General features: G+C 45.7%; 1 protein-coding gene and 1 long non-coding RNA gene across 3 annotated transcripts in view; one reads left to right on the top strand and one right to left on the bottom strand.

Moving 5' to 3' along the window:
- Positions 1-8,745: 8,745 nt before the first annotated feature.
- Positions 8,746-13,024, bottom strand: LOC144377750 (uncharacterized). Its single transcript, XR_013438796.1, has 2 exons — positions 12,421-13,024; positions 8,746-12,244 (listed from the first exon to the last, which is right to left on the bottom strand). It is a non-coding gene; the product is annotated as an uncharacterized LOC144377750 (long non-coding RNA).
- Cplx2 (complexin 2) overlaps positions 11,371-22,549 on the top strand; it is an 83,172-nt gene continuing 71,993 nt past the window's right edge. For both annotated transcript variants that reach the window (XM_021731559.3, XM_040273550.2), the window contains exon 1: positions 11,371-11,640. The gene's annotated coding sequence lies outside the window, so the exon portion shown is untranslated. The remainder of the gene's footprint in view (positions 11,641-22,549) is intronic.

The raw sequence follows: 22,549 nt of genomic DNA, 5'->3' as shown, positions 1-22,549 counted from the left end.
TCAACAACATCACTAAGAATCTGGTTTCTTTATCACTGTTAATTCTGTCTTCTACAGTATAAAAGGCTGTAACCCTGATATTTCTAAGAAAACTTCAAGTAGATCCCTGGGCTAATATTTCTTCTTGTTTATTGTTGTAGTTATCTTTGTCATTTCTGTGACCAAAATAGCTGACACGAACAACTTAGAAGAGGCAAAGTTTATCAGGGGCTCAGTGTTTCAGAGGTGTCAGTGCCAAGATGGCTGATTCCATTGCTCTGGGTCTTAGGTGAGGCAGACATCGGGGGAAGAGTCCAGAAGAGGAGAGCTACTCAGTTAACAGGGGGATCAGGAAGCAGAGAGAGAAGGAAGAAGGCAAAGAGCCACAGGGAAAATGAATCCTTTCAGGGCAGGACCCACTGACCCACCTCCTCCAGCCATGCCCCCATCTGCCTACAGTTAGGGCCCAGTCCATTCAAACCAGGATGAACTGATTAGGTTACAGCTCTCATAATTCAATCTCTTCTCCTCTGAATCTTTCTGTAGAAACACAGGAGCTTTGGGGAAGCTCATATTTGAACCATCACACTTGTCCAACAAAAATTATAACTCTTGGTACCAGAATTCCTAGCCTAATTCCAACAGTTTAACTCTAATTGAACCAACCTAGGCCTCATCCTTGGTTAAGAGAACCTGGCAAAATCACACCCAAGCAAACCCCTTAAAATGGGGAAGATATGGTTTTCTGTGGGAAATGTGGGGTCCTGTTGCCAGGGAGAAATTGCTGGCCCTCAGCCAGAAGATGTCCATTTTTAGGTATTTTAGAGTCGTGCTCAAATTCTACCAGGAAATACACTTTCGTGCAAGCCTTTGTATAAGACTTGCCTATATGCTCTAAGACTACCCGCCCTCTTTTCACTTCAACTCTCTTTTACAATTGGGAGGTGATTAGTTGCAATTTTTCCTCACATGTCTGGATAAGTAGCATTCAGAGTATTCTTGCATGAATTACTAGATAAGTAGTAGCCAGGGCAGTGTTTGTGTATTTGCACTATCCTTGCCATTTTTTTCTGTAATATTGAAATTATTTCCGAATAAAAAATTTAAAATGAACTAATATACAGTTCATGATACCAATCCTTTGGCTCCATAATTAAGATTCATGTCATCTCGATATTTTCCCTATCTTTGTCGCAGGGAAGATGAAAAAGGAAGAATGCACTAGATTTGGCCAGGATATTAGGAGCATTGATCTGGAAAGAAACTTCTGAATGTGCATCAAGTAACAGACATATCAAGGCTTTCCAAACAAAGATTAAGGAATGGGACCTCTAAAATTAAACACCTCGAAATGGGCCAAATCTTGCATTTTTCAGGATCACAACTCCTGGTCCCCAATTATTCTTAGAAAACTGTATATGTCAGGGTTCTCCAGAGAAACAGGGTTTGTGTGTGTGTGTGTGTGTGTGTGTCTGTGTGCCTGTGTGTGTGCATGTGCGCACAAACATATAGTTCCTTTTTTATGGGATATATTACATGTATGTAGGTTCTGTTTTTCTGGGATGTATATTTCTTCATATATACATATATGAAGAAATTTATTGTAAGGTATTGGCTCACATAATTATGGTGACTAAAAAGTCCCACAGTCTGCAGCTGTAAGTTGGAAACCCAGGAAAGCCCATGACATAGCATCTGAAAGCCTGAGAGGGAATGAAGGCAGAAGAGGTGTAAGACCTTGAGCAATCAGGCAGAGTTCATTTGCCCTTCCTCCACCTTTGGTTCTATTCAGGACCTCGGTGGATTGGATAGACCCACAGACATTAGAGAGAGCCATCTGCTTTACTGGGTTCACATGGCAAATGCTAATATCTTCTAGAAACACCCTCACAGACACACTCAAATGTTTAATAACTGTCTGAGGCCCCATTGAGTCGACACATAAAATTAGTCATAACAGAAACCAATAACTTCTTCTACAGGTCAGGACCATATTGCTGTATCCTTTGGCTGTAGGGTCTGCCTGTCCAGCTAACTTTGTCCTTAGCACCAGAAGAGGTTGTTTCCCAGCCTCTCAGGATCTTCTCACAGCCCTTCCTTTCACCCAAGGAGAAAGAGGATCAAAGATGCTGTCCCATTCCAAAGCCCCAGGATGCCTCTAACTCTCCTCCCACTCTGCATTTCCACTTGTCTCTGCCTCCTTGGCTCTTCTTTGTTCATCCCTTTCCCTAGTACTGTTCTTGGTTCTCCTTTCCATTCCATATGTATACTTGGAGATGCATCTTCAAGTGTATTCAAGTGTGAATGCTCGGATGTGTATTCAAGTATGGTCCTGGATACATATCCAAGGCTTTCATATGGATACTTGGATATGGACCCTCAATACATATGTATGTTGCAGAAAGAACCCACCCACAAGGCCAGAGGAACTGTGGAGAGCCACAGCCCCTGGTTCTTGCAATTTTGCAGGAAGAAATAATTCACATAGAGTAACAAGTAGGAGTTTATTAGAAAGATGGAAGGTAGGTACAGACATTCAGGACAGATTGAAACGGTCACCTCTGGGAGGGCAACATGGCCCTTACAGAGTCAGGGGGTTTTAAAGCTTTTGAGTCTTTTTGTTCTTGTTATATTCTCTCAGTCCCCCTTAAAAGGTTAATTACCCTTTGGTATAGCTCTCAGCAAATTTTCTATGTGAGGGTCCTGGTGAATTAGTCACAGGGTGTGACATGACTTTGGTGATGACCTGGTCACAAATTAGCTGCGACATGGTCTTGAGACAATAATTCCCTTAAGAGGTAATAATTGACCATGGCTGGGGGAAACTGAACATTATAGTACCATATTATAGATGCTTGTCTGCTTTGGTAAGGTCCCCTTGATTTTGATTAAGCATTCCCTTAAAGGGTTCTAATTACTTATGGTTTGGAGTGCTTACCTGCTTTGATAAATTTCCTCATGATTTCAAGTAATAAATAGTTCCCTTTTAAAGGGACGTAATTGCCTATGGATTGGGGAAATTTAGACATTCTGGTTCCCATTTCTAGATGCTTGCCTATGCTTGGGATGGATCTCAGCAATAGAGCACCTCTAAGTTGAATCCCTATTACCACAAAGAAAAAGAAGGAAAAAGAGAAAAAGAAAACAAGAACACATCAGAACACACAATTCAAACTGGTTTAAACAATAAAGGGAATTTCTTGTCTGATAGAACAGGAAAGGGAAGAGGTAGGTATAGCTTCAGGTAAGGCTTGATCCAGAGAGTAAAATGATTCCACCAAGAATTTAATTTCATCCCATATCTCCTCTTTCTTTTCTATAACACTCATCTTAAAAACTTTACTCTATGGGGCTGGGGATGTGGCTCAAGCTGTAGCGTGCTTGCCTGGCATGTACACAGTGCTGGGTTTGATCCTCAGCACCATATACAAATAAAGATATTGTGTCTGCTGAAAAACTAAAAAATAAATATTAAAAAAAAGACTTTACTCTAAATCTGACCCTCCTTTTGGTCATAGAACATCTGTCAGGATCTCCAAGGGTTATACAAGCCCCTTCTCCAACAGCTCAATACAAATCTCGGAATTGAGTCTTATTACATCTGATTGGCTGACTTGAATTATGTGGCATTGGCTGATATTCATGTAATCTTTGATGTCAAGAAGAAGCTGAGATATACCAGCTGGTCTAAGCTCATTGGGTCCACCTTCTGGAGTTGGAGTCAATACAAACCAACACACATAGATAAGAAATGCAGGATATTTTTAGGAGGAGGAAAATGGATGTTACATGGCCAGAAATTGACTCAAGACTACAAGTTCCGGGCTGGGGATGTGGCTCAAGCGGTAGCGCACTCACCTGGCATGCGTGCAGCCCGGGTTGATCCTCAGCACCACATACAAACAAAGATGTTGTGTCTGCCGAAAACTAAAAAATAAATATTAAAAAATTCTCTCTCTCTCTCTCTCTCTCTCTCTCTCTCAAAAAAAATGTATCAACCACTTTCTTAAAAAAAAAAAAAAAAAGAGAGAGAGACTACAAGTTCCACGAAATCCTGGAGAGAAAACATGTTAAGGTCCTTAACTGTCCCCCAGGTGATCGTAACGCATGTCTGCACATCTATTTTTAAATAAACTTTACTTTTTAGGGCAGTCTTAGATTCACAGCAAAACTGAGCAGAGTTTACAGAGATCTGTACCTGCCTCTCCCTTCCTCTAGCATATGCACAGCCTTCCCAATTATAATATCCCACACCAGAGGGATTTACTACATTTGATGAACATTTATTATTCACTTATTACATTTGATGAACCTACGTTGACACGTTATTACCATCAAATGTCCATAGCTTACATTAGGACTCACTCTTGGTGTTGTACATTCTAAGGGTTCGGGAAAATGTCTATAATGGCATTATCCACCATGGTGCTATCATATGGAATAATTTCACAGCCCTTAATATCCTCTGTGCTTTGCCATTTATCTCTCCCTCCTCCAACCTCTGGCAACAACTTATATTTTTAAAAAATATTTTTATTAGCTATAAATGGACACAATGCCTTCACTTCGTTTTTTTAATGTAGTGCTGAGAATTAAACCCAGTGCCTCACACATGTCAGGCAAGTACACTACCAATGAGCCACAACCCCAGCCTGACAACTTGTCTTTTTAATGTCTCCATAGTTTTGCTTTTTCCAGAATGTCATAGAGTTGGAATCATGTAGTATGAAGCCTTTTGGGATTGTCTTCTTTAACTTAATAATTTGCATTTATATTCCCTCCAAGTCCACTCATGCCTCGATAGCTCATTTCTTCTTAGCACTAAATAATGTTCCATTGTCTGGATGTATCACAATTTATTTATCCACTCATCTACTGAAGGACATTATGGCTGCTTCCAAATTTTTGCAAAATTATGAATAAAGCTGCTATCAACATCTGTGCTCAGGTGGTTGTGTAGGCATACGTTTGCACACACACCTTTTTACAGTTTACCAAATTACTTTTATCCATTATCTCCTTGGAGCCTCACTTTTCTCTGAAGGGCAGATACTAGTAACTACCATCTCCAGATGAGCAGATTAAGAGCACCTTACTAGTCAGTGACGAGATGGTATTTTGGTTTTGGTGGGACTGGAGATTAAACCCAGGGCCTTATGCCCATTAGGCAAGTGCTCTAACACTGAGTCACATCCTAGTCTCCAGAGATGGGACTTGAATTCCAAAATTATGTATTTCTTCTCAACTTGTCTCTGACTTCATAGATGATTTCCAGGGGGTGGGGGAAAAGAGGAAAAAGAAAGAAAGAAAAGAAAAATCCAAAGTTGCCCCAAATGGCCAAGCACTGACTGATCCCAAGTTCTTGGTCCCCCATTTAGTATACGCCCACCAAGTCAACCCATTTTACTCTGCTCTTGGTTCTGGGCATCCTGCCTTCCGTCATCTGAGTCTGACTGATGGCATGATCCACCTGCAGGTCCCTGGCAGTCCTACTGTTCGCCACTGGGAACATTCCCTGGATGCATTCAAACCAGCTCTCGCTAGACCCCAAGTCCTTTTCTTTCCTCCCTCCCTCTCTTCTTGTCTTTCTTCCTCTAATGTTTACTGAACACCTACCTTGGTCCTCACCACAGCATGGAAGCGCTCTCTCTTCCAGTTCTCTGAACTTTCCTCCAGCCACTTTCTCCTCAGTCTCACCACTCCAGCCAGCTGCCTTCTTCACAGACCCTCCAATACACTGGCCACCTCAGAGCCTTTGCAGTCCCTGTTCCCTACAAACATGGTCATTTCCCTCACTTCCTTCAAGTGTCTGCTTAAATATCACCCTACAAACGAGTATTCTCTGACTGCTCAGGAAAAGATATCAACAGCCTCAGTTTTTCATCTCTGTCTTATTTTATCACAAATGTCTGACACGTTTATGTGCTTATTGTGTATCTCCCTGCCTTCACAAGCACCTCAAAGGCAGAGGTCTTTATGTGTTTTGTTTATTGATCATTCTAAGTATCTGGAACTTTAAAATGGCACAGTAGGTGCTCGATAAATATTTGTTGAAATGATGAATGTTAACAACTCTCTTGCCTTTAGGGTTTTCCAGGCATGGGTAAGTGCCCCCCAGTATCAGGAGGTCCATATGAAACTCTCTGAGGGCTCCCCAGAAGCCCCTTCTATGCTGAAGTTATTCTTCTCCCTCTTTCATGACAATGATGGGGCGAGATGACACCCAGAACCCTACTCCTTCTGCAACTCCCACCCTTTTCACCCACGAGGCCTTCCAAATGTGTTTCAAAGTCAGCTAGTGAGGCAGGAGACAGACTCTTTTAGAAATGGGGACCTTGGAGAATGGGACCCCACACCCTGATTAAAACCCCAGGCTAAAGCCTATTGTTTTGTTTTTGGCCACCTGAGTGGAAGGCCCTCTCACCCTTGGATGCCCATACATTCTGCTGCTGCCTAGGCTTCCCTGACCACCCTAATATTAGGCAACCTCAAAGAGTTGTTTTGAACCCAAGCAACTCTTTTGTTGGAAGGAACAAATACAGGAAAAACTCAAGAGAATAAATAAATAATGTGTTTGTTAACAAACACATTAAACCATCCCATTATGTGAATAAGAAATAAAAATTGTACAAGTGAATCATAGAGAACAATCAAGAGGGACTCTCCAATGAAAGCTTAGTTCATCAAAATGTTATAAAACCCCTTAGACAGCCCCTGATGTGGGACCCCTCCCATGCTGGGGATTCTTTCCTTGCTGGCTTCTAATAAATCTGCTACTAAATTTTCACCCTCTGTTGTCTGCGTACTTCATCTTCAGGTGTGTGAGACAAGAACACTCCAGTGCTCACACAACCCTGTGATACATTAGTGTGTCCTTCGTGGATAGCATCTCACTTTGTCTGAGGGTACTTGGTGTCCATATTTTACTTTTGGTAGGTGACTTCAACTGTCACTGATATCAAACTGGTCCGATAACATACATTGCTACACAAACATTATATCACTGAATGTTCACAAGGATTCTATAATGCAAATGTCCTTATTTCCATTTTGCAGATAGGGAAACTGAGGCTCAGAAATTTCTTCCCCTCTGGTCTTTGAAATTGGAAAAATTCCTACAAAGTATTATCTCTCATTTGCCCCAAAGGGATATAGGTATTGCTGTCCTCCACCCTTGGAGATGCCATCACTAACAGGGAGTTAGGGACTGATTGTCTGCTATTTGCAAGGATCTGCCTTTGGCAGAGACATTAGAAAATTTCACACTCCCAGCCAGGCAGAGCCAGAGAAGCTGTGGACCCTGGTCAGCTGGACCTCTTGTCCGCCAATGCAATAAGCAGCTTGGTGGAGAGATAAACGGATGTGATTATTGGCCTAGAATGAGATTTAGGGATTATCTATGGATTTTCTCTATCCTTGTGATGGACACAATGGAGAGGGAAGGGGCTGTGGTTTCAGAACCCAGGGGAGGGAACTAAATATTTGTGTTGTACCAAAGCTTGAGGGTCAGATGAAACTGGGCTCAAATCCAAGCTCTGTGACCTTGGCCAAGTCATTTCTCTGTGTGACTGTAATTTCCTCTGTGCATGGAAGTAGAAACATGCCGACCCTTGCCTGTTCCTGCTTCCAATCAGAAGAGGATCACTCTCCGGTGTTCTGATTTGAAGAATTTTACATACAATCATAAAGGTCTACATTAATTATCTCTAAGCATCTTACCTTTTACTGCATGCCCTCAGCAACATCTTGAAACAGTAAACTGAATTTCTATACACATCAAAAACAGCAACAATAATAGCAGCCAACATTTACTGAGCTCTTCTCATAGAAGCACATTACAGGCACATTACCACTTCATCCTCTCAATAATCCTGAGAAGTAGACTCTATTTTTATTCTCATTTGCATATGAGGAACTTTACTTTCAGGTGTTTGCCTGATGTCCCAAAGTTAGCAAAAGATAAGACCAGCCCTAAAACTCGAATCTAGTTTACCCACAGCCAATACTTAATCCCTTTCTTAAATACCTCAATTGCATGTGTAAGATTTCTATAACTTTCTGACATGGATTTGAACTGATTTCCTGAGACTAACCATCATGCAATCCAAGTGAATCACTTTTGTGGGCATTTGCTATGCTTGTCTCTGAGTCCCTGATTCTTCATTCATAAATTTGGCATGATAACACTTCCCTTCCAATGGTTGAGGATTTGATGAGATAGATGTGTTCAAGGATTATCAGTTTTTCTTTGTTTCTCCTCAAAAATTAATATAAATTTTCTTGAGAGCATCAGTAAAAAATAAGAAAATAATTTAGGTGCAAAATGACAATGTTGGAAATTGTCTCCATAACTACCCAGGGCAGCACAATACACTGCAGTTCTTGAGATGCTGTGTACCACACTGACTATAGATATGGAGAGTGGAGAAGACCTCATTCTTCCTAATTCAACACACACCCTGAGCCACTTTTCCAAGCACTGTGGGTACTCTGATCTAAACGTGTCCCCCAAAACTTATGTTTTGGAAACTTAATCCCCAATGCAGCAATACTGGGAGTTTAGACTATGAGGTCTCCACCCCCAAAGAATGGATTCATTATGTTATAAAAGAGCCTGTAAAGACAAGTCGGCTCTCTTCTGCTTTTCTGCTAGATGAGAATACAGTGCTTGTCCCCTTTTGTCCTCCCCTTTTTGTCTTGTGAGGATGCAGCAAAAGGCCCTCACCAGATGCCAGCTCACTGATCTTGGACTCCCAGTCTCCACAATTGTGAGAAAATAAATTTATTTTCTTTTATAAATTACTCAGTTTCAGGAATTGTAGTAGCTCAAACAGACTAAGACAGTGTGTTCAGAGATAAGCACAACAGACACGCTCCTTGCTCTCCTAGAGATTGCATTCCACTGAAAGAAACAGAAAATAAGCAACAAAAAAAGTAAACAAGACATTTCAAAGAGCAAGTGTTATCAAAAATAAAAGAAGGTAACCAAGTAGTCTAAGTTGGGGTGAAAAGAAGTTATTTTAGAGAATGCGGGCAGGTTAACCTTCTCTGAGAAAAAGCCATTTATACCAAGGTCTGAATATTGAGAAGAGTCATTCTTGAAAAGAGCCATGACCCGGAGCTGAGAATGAGAGGTGTATATTCAAGGAATAAAAAGAAATTTATGGCTGTCATAGAGTGAGTAACACTGATACAAATCAGTCCTCTGTAAGATAGCCATTAGCAGGGTCCATGTGGATCTCCCAGAGGTGGAGAGAAAAAGAAGGTAGATTTTAGTTCTTGAGCCAAGACTGAGTTTCATTAGCATAGCGACCATTAGCATAGAAACAAATGATGGTATATAATATCATTGCCACAAAATAGAGACCATCAAGACCACAATCCAGGAGTCAAAAGATATCAAATAGAGGAAGTCCTGGATTGGCTGGGTGTTGGCCACCTACGTGCCAATATGCTTTTCTGTATGTGGGAGAGGAAAATGTTAAAATAATTCAGCAATCATTTTGGAAAACTAAACCCAGCCTCCTCCCCAGGGTACTCAGAGGTAGACAGCCGTGAATTTTTACTTTCTAGAGTCAACAGTCCAAAGAGTTGTATACTCACAGATTGGGTGATGCTTCTCATCCCTTCTCTTACTTGAACTACTACTGGAGTTGCCTCTACACTAGACTCCTTGCGCTCAGTCTCTTCCACTTCTATAAACAGTCACGGAACATTTTCATTGGTCCAAGTTTTCTACAAGGTGTTCCAGAACAGTAAGTATGTGCCCACAGGTATGGTGCCCTCCTGAAGCTTCAGGCATACATTACTCCAGTGTCAGCAGAAAGCACTTTGCAAATTGTAAAGGATTGATCTAGTGTTGTTACGGTAGGGATGATTAAGGTGGTGATGGCAGTTGTTAAATCAGGCCTCTTGCTTTTCAGTGACTCTCTGCTGTCTATGAGATAGAGGCATGGTAGCAGAGGCCAAGCCAATTCCAGCCTAATTTCCCACCCTCTATCCCCTATATCAATTTTGCACTCCATCTGCATCAAATCTCTCATGGTCCCTTAATTTCACACAAGGCCCTTGAATGTTGTTTCCTCTGTCTAAAACATTCTCCCCCTGTTGTCTGACTGCAGATCCCCACTGGATCCTTCAAGGTTCAATTCAGCTTCTGAAACCCTTCTCCACAGCTTGTATTTATCCCTACTTCCCCTTGTCTGGCAGTAGCAGTGGGGGCACCTGAAACCAATCCCACATGGATACTGAGAGATGACTACACAATAATTTCAGAGAGTAATAAACAATGAAGAAAATTGAAATGATGTTAGAGAGTAATTGGGATAGAAAGCATTATTAGGTAGATGGTCGGAGAAGACTTTTTTGAGGAGGTGATGTTTGAACTAAAATCCAAATGTCAAGATTTGGCCATATGAGTCATGGTAATGAGGACCTCAAGCTGAGAAAATAGCAAATAAAAAGATATATTTTTTTTAATTTTAAAAGAAGCTTGGTATAAAATGGAGGTCATGATAGAGGAAGTCTCTGACTCAGAGAAGAGTTGTTGGTGATAAAGCAGGAATGCTGTCATGTGGGGCCTTGAAGTCTGTGGTAAAAATATGTAAACCAAATGAGCCATCACCTGAAGGAAAGGAAGTTACTTTGAGCCTTGCATGTGTAGATTCATTCAGCAGATTTAATAGAACATCTATGGTGTGTCATTCGTCATGCTAGACGGAGATACAGAGAAAAGTAAAATATAGAGCCAGTTTTCATGAGCTGGTCAGTTGAGGATATAGATGAAGACATAATTGTCACACGATGTGATAGGAAATCTAGTAGAGACATGTAAAAGCTGAGGGAGGCTCAGAAGAGGAGTGACTGTGCCACAGGGGGCAGGAAAAGTTTCACTGAGAATGCAAACACTTTAACTTACAGATTAAACAAAAGGAATAAAGGTGGAAGAACATTGCGGCCAAAGGGAACAAACAGTAGGTACTAAGGCACTGGGAAAATCCTGTTGAGAATGAGTGGTCCTCGGTCATGATGGGACCAGACAGAAAGGAGGTACTGGGTCTTTCTCGTGAAGGACTTTAAAAACACCGTATTTTTAGAAAGATCTCTCTGGGGCAGGGTTGGTGACAAGAATAAGGTTCTAGAGGCAGTTAGGCTAATGAGTGGCGCCAGCAATAGAACAGGTAGGTGTAAATAAAGACCTAGGTTTGATTTTTGGCCACAGAAATTGAGGGAGAGCAAGGGAGGGAGGTCGAGATCCAAGAAAGGATGCCCTAGTGAGGGACCCCCCCTAAGTCTCCAAACTTCAAGGCAGAACTGCGTGTGTGGGGAACTCCCCAAGTCTCCCTCTTGATTTCACAGCCACCTCTGCTGGCGCCCTCTCTCGTCCCCGCCGCCAGCCCCCGCCTCTTTTCTCAGGAAGCTTGGGTCTCCCTGGGAGCGGGTCAGCCCTTGGGGGAGGCCTCTCGGCTCGGTGCCCTGCAGCTCGGCTGACATTCGGGGTGAACAGAAGAGGGGCTCGGCGCCCCCCGCGCGCACATGTGCTAACCCAGGCAGGAGGGAGCGCCTTGGCGGAGGAGGCAAGGAAGAGGGGAGCGAGAGGCGCGCCAGATCCTCGGTCCCGGGCGCCCTGGTCGGCCGCGGAGGAGCTGCAGCCTCCAACAGGTTCGTAGAAGGCGCGCTCGCTCCCTGTGGCTGAGCCGCCCCGTCCTCCGCGCGAGCGGGTTCGCTGGAGAGACCCTGGCCATAGGCCCCGCGCTGCCGCGCTCCCCGAAGGCGGCTTCCTCCGGCCTCTCCCTCTCTCGGCAGCTCTCGGCCGCCGCTGGCTCTTCCGGGGCGAGGCGGAGGGCGCTACGGCTCCTTCACGGTTCAGCAGCACCTCGGGGCCAGCCGCCGTGCCGGGCGGGGTCCTCCTCCCGGGGTCCGCCCTGCACCGGTGGACTGGGGCCGCCCGCCCGGCGGGGTCCTCTCCTCTTCCCGTCCCGGTTCAGTACCACGGCCGCCGAGGACAGTCCCTCTCCCCCGCCGGCTCCACTCCCCGCGTCAGCACCGCCGCGGCGGACAGCTTCTGCCCAGCCGGCGGCGTCCTGGCGAGCGACGAAACAAAGCCGAGGGGCAGGCAGGGGCGCCCCCGGAGTTCCGTGCGGGTGGGCGGCGGCATGGACTGGGGGGTTTCGGCTTTTCCCGGAGTTGGGGCAGGGGCGAGCCGGAGAGGGGGGGCCTAGTCACCACCGCGCGTCTCTGGCTCGGGTCTGCGGCTGGCCGAGGCCTGGCGGTGCAATGGCGGGTGTCAGCTGGAAGTCGGGAAGAGGGCAGAAGGGGACCGGGCATAGGAGGGTCCTGGGCTCCGGCTGGGCGAGCTGGGCCTAGTCTGAGCTGGCAGGAAGGAATGCGCCGCCCCCTCTTTGCCCAGACCGCCACCCCAGCTCAGCACCACGGACTAACCCAGGTGCCCGCGGCTGGCAGCGGCGGTCCCTGACTCCGTCTGTCCGCGGAACATCCCTAGAAAGTGTGAGGCTGAGTTTCCGTGGGGGGAGGGGGCCGAGAAAGCGCCGGGAAGCCGTGCGGAGGAACCGGGCAGCTCCGGGCTCCCCCTCCCACCTGCCCAGTGTTCCACCCGCACGACCCGAGAAATCCCAGCCCGCCAGGAAGGGAGAGGGGAGGAGGCGACCCGGGCTGCGGTGGGGGATCGCGGCTCAGCTCTGGGAGACGGTCATTAGCAAGAAAAGAGGTTGAGAGAGCCTGAGGAGCGGGGAGGTTCCCAAACAGGGAAGCCAGCTTCGCGGCAGGAAACCAAACCTGGAAGAGAAACCTTTTCTCTGGGAGCTGAAGCTGGGAGGGCCTTCGGATCACGTGGTCCTCTAGATCACAGATACTCTCCCCGGGAGACTGGGCCTTGGGGGCAGAGGTGATTCACCAAGGTCACCCAGCAATTTGGTAGCAAAATTGGGCCTAAAACCAAGTTCCTTAATTCCTGGAGACTGTTGTATAATGTGGAGAAGTCTTGCAGAATTCCAGATGCAAGAGGAGCAGAGTGGTTTCCATTCTGAGTGCAATCTCAGCTCTGTCAATTGCTAGCATATGACCTTGGGAAAGGGACCTCCTGACACCCTCTTCAGATATTAAAGGGAAATGATAAGATTAATAGCACCCGCTTATGGTGAGGATTTGATGAAAAAGCTATGTAATGAGTTTAGTGTAGTGTCTGTCACCTAGTAAATGCTCAAAAATTGGTTGTTATTATTCCTTTTGTAAGCATGTGCTAAGTACCTATCATGTGCCAAGCACTGGCCATGTTCTGGTAGGATGAAGAAGTGTCCTGAGGAGGTCAAAGACCAACAGAGGAAACAGAAAAGAAAACACAATGTCAGTGTGGTGTGATTAAGTATGGAGGCTAGTAAACAAGGTTGTGCCATTCGGGAGGAGTGTTGAACTGTGGGGGGAGAAAGAGGGAAAGGGCCTCAGACACATGAAGCTGTATGTAAAGGCACAGAGATGTAAAATCACAGTGACCAGGTTTATGTCACCATGCCTGAAGGTCCTCAGGATGGGCACTGGGAAATGAGAGTAGAAAGGCTGCAGCCAGTTTCTAAATGGGCTTTTATTGTGGAATATTTCAAACATATTTTGAAAAATACAAAAACTAGCGTAATAAAATCCCACATGCCCATCATCCAGCCTTAACAGTTGGCCAATTTTGTTTCCTCTGTACTCAGACCCACTCTCATCACGCACATCAACATCTACTCTCTTCTGTTTCACACACGCGCGCTCACACATACACCCCAACTTATTTTAAAGCAAACCCAAAATGTTGTACAACACATCACATCATTTCATGAGGAAAGATTTTAACATCAATAACAACTTCTGCCATTCAGATGCTGTACCACCTTGGAAGTCATTGACTCAAATCATGTTCCCTTCTCAGTCCTGAACATTCCTGTCCTTAGCAGAAAGTTTTGAGAGATAGGCCACACTTTGGTGATTAACCATATGCTTTAGAAGAAATTATTTTAGGAAAAAACAGGGGCTGGGGTTGTGGCTCAGCAGTAGAACGCTCGCCTAGCACATGCAAGGCCCTGGGTTCGATCCTCAGCACCACATAAAAATAAATAAAATAAAGGTACTGTATCCAACTGCAACTAAAAAATAAAAAATAAGCATGCGGGGGCAGTCATCCACCTTCAACAGGTTTTCCTAAGGCTTGTTTAACTCCTCTACCTACACTAAGGCCATAGGCCAGCAGCTATTTGAAAGATAGACCAAAAGACAAGTGGAGCCCCGAAAAGAAAAAGTGTTTCCCTTTCAAAATAATCTGAATCAGGGACTCATGAGGATAGAAGTCTTGAAGTTATGGAAATCACTGATTTAGAAATCATCAAGCCACATTTTACAGATGAGAAAGTCAAGGGTCAGGAATGGGAAGGAATTTACAGAGAGTTCCTCAGTGCTAAAGCCAGAGCCAAGGTCTTTGAACCCATAATCTGAAGTTTTTTCAGTTCACCATTTTGACTAGAATATTCAGCCTTGGAGTTTCTCCGCACATAAATATGGGATGGCATTTTCTTCACCAGCTCATAGAGGCAGCAGGAGGAAGGGGAAGAAAGCAAGAAATGTATTCCTAGTTCTCAAGAGGGTGGTCATGTTTGACAGGTGGTCTTTGGGCCCTTTGATAAATTGCCCCTCTACATATTTTTGAAGTAAGTTGCTCCTGCTGGCCACTACCTTCTGGCCATGGTGCTAATCTCCTAACTGGCTCCAAGGGCTCGGCAGTCAGACACCCGGGCCTAATTTCTGTGGATTTTTTCCAGTCAACCAGATGCATGGGAAGCCTTTCCTTTCTCCATTAGCCCTGAATTTGGCTGCACATCCCTCTGGACTACAGACCACAGCTCCTTTGATGTGTTAAATGAGTAGTGTTTGGCCCAGACCCTGGCAGGACTCAGAGCTCTTGAGCCTTTTTGGAGCATAATGTCTCTCCAGTTACTGATGCAATGTGACAGCTATGACGGGTTTATCTGCCCCAATCAGGCTCTAGGGCTCTGACTACACAAGTCAGCATTTTCATTTTTCAGGAAAGCCCTTCGTTGACTTAAAAATGGGAAAGATAAGATCTCACAAGTTCCCCCAAGTCTTCAGTATGAGAACCCATGAAAGGAGTTCTTAACATCCCCAGTGAAGGGAAGTCAACAGAGAACAGCCAACGAAATTGTTTTCCTTCTGGGAGGATGAGTCAGGCAAGATAAAGGCAGGTGATCAAAATTGTGAACTTCACCTTGTGAAATTATCCAAGCTATTGGCCTGGAATGAGACCAATTTAGAGGTATTATATTGTCTCTGTCTAGTTGAATTGCAATATGTAGAATCCCAAAGGAACTTGATGAGTCTCTACTCTTCCTTCAAGACACTTATTCATTGAGTGGCTATTCTGTGTCAGGCACAGTTCCAGGTGCTCGTGACATAGCAGAACAAGACACCTCACATCCCTGCTCCCCTGGGGCTTATAGACTCACAGTAGAAACCATCATTAATATCATTTAACAGGTAAATATGGAAACATATAAAGAGACAGACAGATCGGGACAGCCTGTCCAAAATAGTGACATGGAACTGACATCCAAATAGCAAGAAGAAATCGCTATGTAAAACTGTGGGAAAGAACATTCCAGTCAGAGGAATTAGCTCTGGCAGAGGCCCTAATGTGAGACTGGACTGTTTGGGGACAGGCAGGAGGCCAGTGTGGCTTGAGCAAGTGAGCAAGCGAGCAAGCAGGGGAGTGGCAGAAGATGAAGGCAGGGAGGGGAGAAGATTAGGTCACACGGAACCTTCTGGGCCTGTTCAGAATGTAGGATTTGATTCAAAATACTGTGGATGATTGCCAGATGGTTTTAAGCAGGAAAATGATTAAAAACTGGTTTTGTCGTTAAATGGACCTCAGGTTGCTGCATGGAGAATGGATGCCATAAGAATGCTGGGCTGGGCACAGGGGAGGCAGGGAGGGTGAGACACAGCCTCCGCTGCCTGGAGGTGCTTAGCATTCAGCCAAGGAGACCATACGCAAACAAGAACGGCAGCACCCCGTCCGGAGGGATGCCTGGGGTATGCAGCATGGGGGCATCCGAGAAGGCTTCAAGGAATTAGGTGATGGTTGTTGAGTTGTACCTTGAAAATGAGAGTAAGTAGGGCTGGCATATAGGCGACCAAAGAGGCAGCAATGATAGCAGAGCAGTGTGTGTCCCAGGAGCCAGATGGCCTGGATTCAAACCCCCGCCCTGCCCAGTGAGTGGCTAGGCAAGCTATTTACCTCTGTGTGCCTCCCTGTTCTCCTCCTTGAAACAAAGATGATGAAAACCCAAATCCTATCTAAGGGGTTTCTGTGGGGGTTAAGTTAAGTTGGTGAAGCACTCAGAAAGTTCTGGGACTGTGAAAGTGCCACATGAGTACTGCTAAATTAAAATGTGGCAAAATGGGGGTGGGAGAACAGGAAGCACATGCTGAGGAATGTCAACTGGAGCTCAACTTAGAGGAATGTGGAATCTCAGGCCAGGGAATCCCATCTTGCTCAGAAAGCAATGAGGGGCCATCAGAAACATATAAGTAGGGAGGTTAAGAATGGAGAGTAAGAGAAAACCCAAAGGCCCAGAGAGGGAAGTGTACTTACCCATTACGACACAGCCAATTCAGGCAGGATTCTGTTATCTGTTTCCCCTGTTGATCCGATATCTGTAGGAAGGCAAAGACAGTATATATTTTGTTCTACCACTGCATCCTCAGTTCTAAGATATTCTCGGTAAACATTTGAGAAATACATTGCTAAATTAGTGACCAAATAGGATAGGAAACATCAAAAACCTTGAATTCCTCAAAAGGTCAATGCATTTGGAAGAATTGAGAAGCCACTCAGGAAACTAGATCAAACATGTAGAGGTGTTGTGCTGAGATCTCAAGTCCCTCCAAACCCCAGGTTTTCTCATGACAAAAGACACCACCACCCACACTTCCCCTGCCACCCCACCCCACCAATCCTCAACAAGCATTGCCGCATAAGGTTCAGAAGTTAATCTTGGTAAAGTGCCTGAAAGATGAAAAAACGTTCCCCAGACATTCAGTATGGTAATTGCCAATGCAGAGAAAAATCTATCCCTGTGTTTGAAAAAGGCAGGTCTTTGTGTTCCTCGGCCATTAGAATTCCTGTCTCTGACTCCTTGGGAAACTGCGACAGCCAGGCGGGCAAGAAGGGTCTTGCAGTTCAAGCAGCAGATGGCAAGAGGATCTCAGTTCCAGCTCTCATTGCTGAATGCCTATTTAGAACAGGGCATGGACCCAGGCGCTTCTCCAACAGGAGAGAACCCCAGTCCAGGCACTTCCTAGCTGGGAAATCTGAAGCAAGTCTCATCATTTTTCTGAGCTTCAAGTTCATCATTGGCATCATTGGTAAAATGGGGATAATACTGCCAGGTCTCAATGAGTCATTTTGTCTAGTGACAGCATATGTGCAAACAGGCCTTCAATTCTGTCAGTTATCCTGAGGGGTTAGAGTTATCATCTCTCTTCCCATGTGTGGAAGCTAAAGCCCGGGGATTGGTTCACTGAGTTATCAACACTCACTGAGCACCTACTATGGGCCAATACCTGTTTTAGGAGCTGGAAAGAATAAGATAGACAAGGGCTGTGTCTTCACAGAGCTCAAGTTCTAGTGGGAGGATAGAAAACAAGCAAGTGAACACATAAAATAGTGTTACCAAGTCCTATAAATGCTAAGAGAGAAACAAAAGAGGGGGATATGGCAAGGAGGATGGGGGGGTATTTAAATAAGGTATCCAAAAAAGACTTCAAGGGAGAAGGGTTGAGACTGATGTCTCTTGAGAAGAGTCGGGCCATGGATGAGCAGCCTTGCAGAGGAAGCAGAAAGTGCAGATGAAAGAGCTCAATAAGGTTTCAGGATAGGAACAAAGCAGGGCCGGGATGGGGGGCAGTGGATGAGGAGGGCAGGAGAGTGGAGGGGACATGTTGGATAGGCCCTTGAGGGCAGCATGGAACATATTTGTGAGACCGAGGGGTGGTGCAATCTAAATTGTGGTGAAGCCACACCCTCAGCCACACACAGCCAGTTAAGGGGCTAGATGGAGGGAAGCCCACTTCAGAGTGATCCCCTGAATCTTCCCAGGCCCAGAGGCCCCAGTGCCATCGGCCAGTGCAGGTCAGCCAAAGGGCAGGCCAAGTGAAGCATCTGCAGGATTCACCTGCTGGGAAGTAAATCCTTTAGCTGGAGGACTGCCGTGGGCACGTGGGCACTGCGGTGCAGTGCAGATAGATAGCTAGGCTGGAAGGGGAGGGAGAAGACAAAGGGCCAGCAAGACCCGGGTGAGGCCAATAAGAGAGCCATTCTCCCCCCACCATGCAAAATGTAAGGAGAAGCTTAAAAACTCAGCCATCAGGATAAATAATATTCTATGCATTTTTTTTTATTTTGGGGGAGGGGATTTAAACCACCACTGAGCTACATTCCCTGCCCTTTTTATTTCAAGGCAGGGTCTCACTAAGTTGCTTAGGGCTTTGCTAAGTTGCTGAAATTGGCCTCAACTTGCACCCTGACTCAGCCTCCTGAGTCACTGGGATTATAGGTATGAGCCACCACAACCCACCTCAATTTTTTTATTTGTATTTATTTATTTTATGGTATTAGGGATCTAACTCAGGGGCAGTTTACCACTGAGCTACATTCCAAGTCCTTTTTATTTTTTATTTTAAGCCAGGGTCTCCCTAAGTTGACAGAGCTAGCCTCCAACTTCCAATCCTCCTGCCACAGCCTCCCATGTTGCTGGAATTACAGATGTGTGCCACCACACCCAGCTGCAATTTTTTAAAATAAAATCAATGCCAAAATTCTATGATGACTAAAATATCAAACATTCTAATAAAGTCAGAACATAAAAGAGCTGAGATTAGAGTGCAGCAAGTGAGGAAAGTCAGACCTGAGCAAGATCTAGTCTTGGTCCTGAGAGTTTTCTCAGTGGCAGGGACACTGCCTACGTCAGGCCCTGCCCCATTCAGCCACATTGGGATCTAGTCTGCTCATGAGGGGCCTTGACCTCTGCCTGCCTCCTCTGTAGAGACAGAAGCCCAAAACAAGGACCACACATCAAGAAGGTAATGCAGGGGCTGCAACCCAGGGCACTATAATATAGTTACGGTGACCTGGGTTCATGCCATCCCTTATATACTGTGGGACCCTGAGTCAGGTGCATCACCTTATTCCTGGTAAGGTGTAATGAACTGAGTCTAGCAGTGAAAGTCAGTCTTCCCACTAGTTGACCCACCCTGGGGAGTTAGAGGCCCTCTCCTGACCCCCAAGAAAATCACTGCTGCAGCTCTAGCCCCAGGCCCGGGCCCGAGGCCCAGAACCCACTTGACTGCTTACAAATGGTGTCCTGGCAACCTCTCAGCCTTCACCTTGGCAACACCACCCTCTTCACTCCCTCTCCTTTGATTGGGCTGGAAGGCAAGGTGGAGCTGGGATGTCTCCTGACCCCTAGACCTGCCTAGAACTGACTGGTCAGTTCTTAGGCCTCAATTTCTTTATCTGTGATCCCAGGGCTGGTAAAATCTAGTCCCCTAGGATTCAGTAAATAATGCCTGAAGTCCTCTAACACCTGGCAATTTAATGTGTGGTCTCCTAACCAGCAGCATCAGTATCCGCCTGGAGTTGATTAGAAATGCAGAATCTCAGCTGCATCCCAGACCTACTGAATAAGAATCTGCATTTTAACCAGAGCCCCTGGTGATTGGCACACACATTAAATCTGAGAAGCTGATCGATTCTTGGCACAAAAGAGATGCTCATTAAATTTTAGTGCTGCTCTCCTACCCACTGGGCTCTCAGTTAGATCTTGACTCCAGGCAAGAGGAAAAACTCAAGATGGAGAGATGAGCTCCTGAGATGGACACCTCATTAAATCTTAAATACTCAAGTTCTGAAGCCAGGGAACCTGACCAAGCTCTTTCTACATTTCTCCATGTAGATCCTCCATTTTGTTCATCTGTAAAATGGGAATAATAATAACAGGTAACTCATATAGTTGTTGTGAAGATAAACTAAGAAGATATTAGGAAAACACTCATCAGAATGCTTGGCATGTAGTAAGTGTTCAAAAAACGCTGTGGTTGCTGATGGTTGCACTGGTAGTTCAAGAAATTTGTGCCTGAGAACAGCCCATGTAATGAAACGGAATAGATAATATTTGTATATCTCTTTGCTATTTATAAATCAATTTAGTTAATAGCATTTCAACTGACTGTCATAACCCTTTGGGTAAGAAGGCGTGAAATATATCCATTTTACAGGAAAAAAAAAAATCTAGACTCAGGGATAAAGCAAATTGTCCAAGGTAACCAGAATTTACATTCCTGGAGTCTGACACTAAAATCCATGTTAGTAATAGAGCATCCAACCATGAAAAAGATCAACCATGGACCAGTTAGACTCTGGAGATGGTACTGTTCAACATTCCTATTGTATAGAAGGGAAGCTGGGGCCATGGAAAGGAAGAAACTTGTTCAAGGTTGCTCAGATAGAACATCAGTCTCAGATCAGAACCCAGCTCCCAAGGCTCCCAGCCTAGAGCCCTTCCCAGGATTCAGACCCACCTTTTTCACCTGACTGGACTGTTCTCTGGGCAGGTCTAGGGGTCAGGAGACATCCCAGCTCCACCTTGCCTTCCAGCCCAATCAAAGGAGAGGGAGTGAAGAGGGTGGTATTGCCAAGGTGAAGGCTGAGAGGTTGCCAGGACACCATCTGCAAGTAGTCAAGTGGGTTCTGGGCCTCGGGCCTGGGCCTGGGGCTAGAGTTGCAGCAGAGATTTTCTTGGGGGTCAGGAGAGGGCCTCTAACTCCCCAGGGTGGGTCAACTAGTGGGAAGACTGACTTTCACTGCTAGACCCAGTCCATGAGGCTGAGTCTCCTTCATCAACTCCTTACCTCATCAGGCACCAAGTCCTGCTTCCTTCTCCTCCTGTCTTTGCTACCCCGGAGCCACTGCCTTAAGGTGTCTCCCTCTCTGTGGCCTGGTTAATATCCCAGGATCCCCACCTTCACACCCCGTTCTCATTCCCGTATCCCCTGTACTCCTCTCCAGAGGCACAAGGTGGTCTATCTCAGCTTCTGTCAGGACCTTCCTCCACAGGCCCTGACCACCTGCCAGTCTCATCTTTCACCCCCCAGGCTCCAGCCCGACTACCTTCCTCCCAGTTCTCTGAGTGGATCATGTCCTCTCCATGCCTTTGGGCCTGCTGTGCCTTCTGCCTGGAAAGCACCCCCACTGTCTGCTTGGCCTCCTCTATGCCTCAGCCCCAAGCCTGCCTTCTCAGAGGTGCCCTCCCTGCTGCTCTTGGCAGAGGGAAGCCCCTTTGGCAAATCTGCATTTGAGTGGGAGTCACACTGCATGTGACTCTGTTTTCCTGTTTGTGTCCCTGTTAGGCTGTGGACTTTTTACATCTTGCTCCTAGAATAAGGCAGGAGACCTGGGTTCCAATCATGCAAGATTAAGTCTTCATTGAGCCTCCTTGCCATCCCCTGTGAGATAGGAGCTATGACATTGGCCTTGCCAAGCTAATGAGAATGTTCGAAATAGTGATTGTGAGGAGCTGGGTTCATCGTTGACACACTGAAAATGGACCCTCACCTGCACAGTGAGAATAACTGGCACATGAGGGGGTTCTATAGAATAAAGCCCTACTCAAGGATAATCATTCTGTAAGTTAACACTCGATTCCCCCAAGGCCCCAAATCCTCTCTGCCCATCTGTCATCCATTCAACAAAAGCTTACTAAGCACTTACTATGTGCCAGGCAATAACTTATATGTGCCAGCAATGTGCTAGCTGTTGTGGACTCAGCAGTTGGTCAACACTCAAAATGTTTTTCTTTTCCTTGCCATCTTAAAGGTCAGGTGCTTGACCGTGCATAGAGGTGGCCCTGCCCAAGGACAGGAAAGCTGCCATTTTCTCTGAGCTGCTGGAGGCTTCATTCCCACATACACGCCCTCCTTAGCTCCCTGCCCCAGCCCATCACAAAACAACAACTCTGCCCAGTTTCCAATCCAGCTGTGAGTTTTTATTGTCAGCTCCTTGAGAACAGGAGCCATGTTGCTCTTTCTACTGCTGTGTCATCAGCATGTAGAAATGATCGGGCACACTCATTCACTTTCCACCTCATTCACTCATTCACTCAGCAGATACCTAGCAAGTCCTGCTAAGGCACGGGTGCTGGTGAGCAGCCAGTCCCTGCATCAGGGAACTAATTCTGACAGTGGGATTGAGGGGTTGTGGGGGAGGTGATAGTGCCATAGAGAAAGTTAGGCAAGTTCACTCAGTTGAGACCCAGGGGTCAGAATGCTGTTGTCCAAGGTGGTCCGGAAGGCTGCTGGTAACATAAGGGACTTAGAGCCAGGCATACTTGTTAGAACCCCTCCTTCACCCTTTACTAACCATGATCTGGAAGCTCTTCATTCTTCTGAACCTCAATCCCAACTCCCATATATGATATTTGCCCCCATAGGACCACTGTGAGTAGTT

This window comes from Ictidomys tridecemlineatus, chromosome 1 (assembly GCF_052094955.1).
Source record: "Ictidomys tridecemlineatus isolate mIctTri1 chromosome 1, mIctTri1.hap1, whole genome shotgun sequence".
In the NCBI taxonomy this organism is placed as follows: domain Eukaryota; kingdom Metazoa; phylum Chordata; class Mammalia; order Rodentia; family Sciuridae; genus Ictidomys; species Ictidomys tridecemlineatus.
This window is presented reverse-complemented; position numbering and strand designations above follow the sequence as displayed.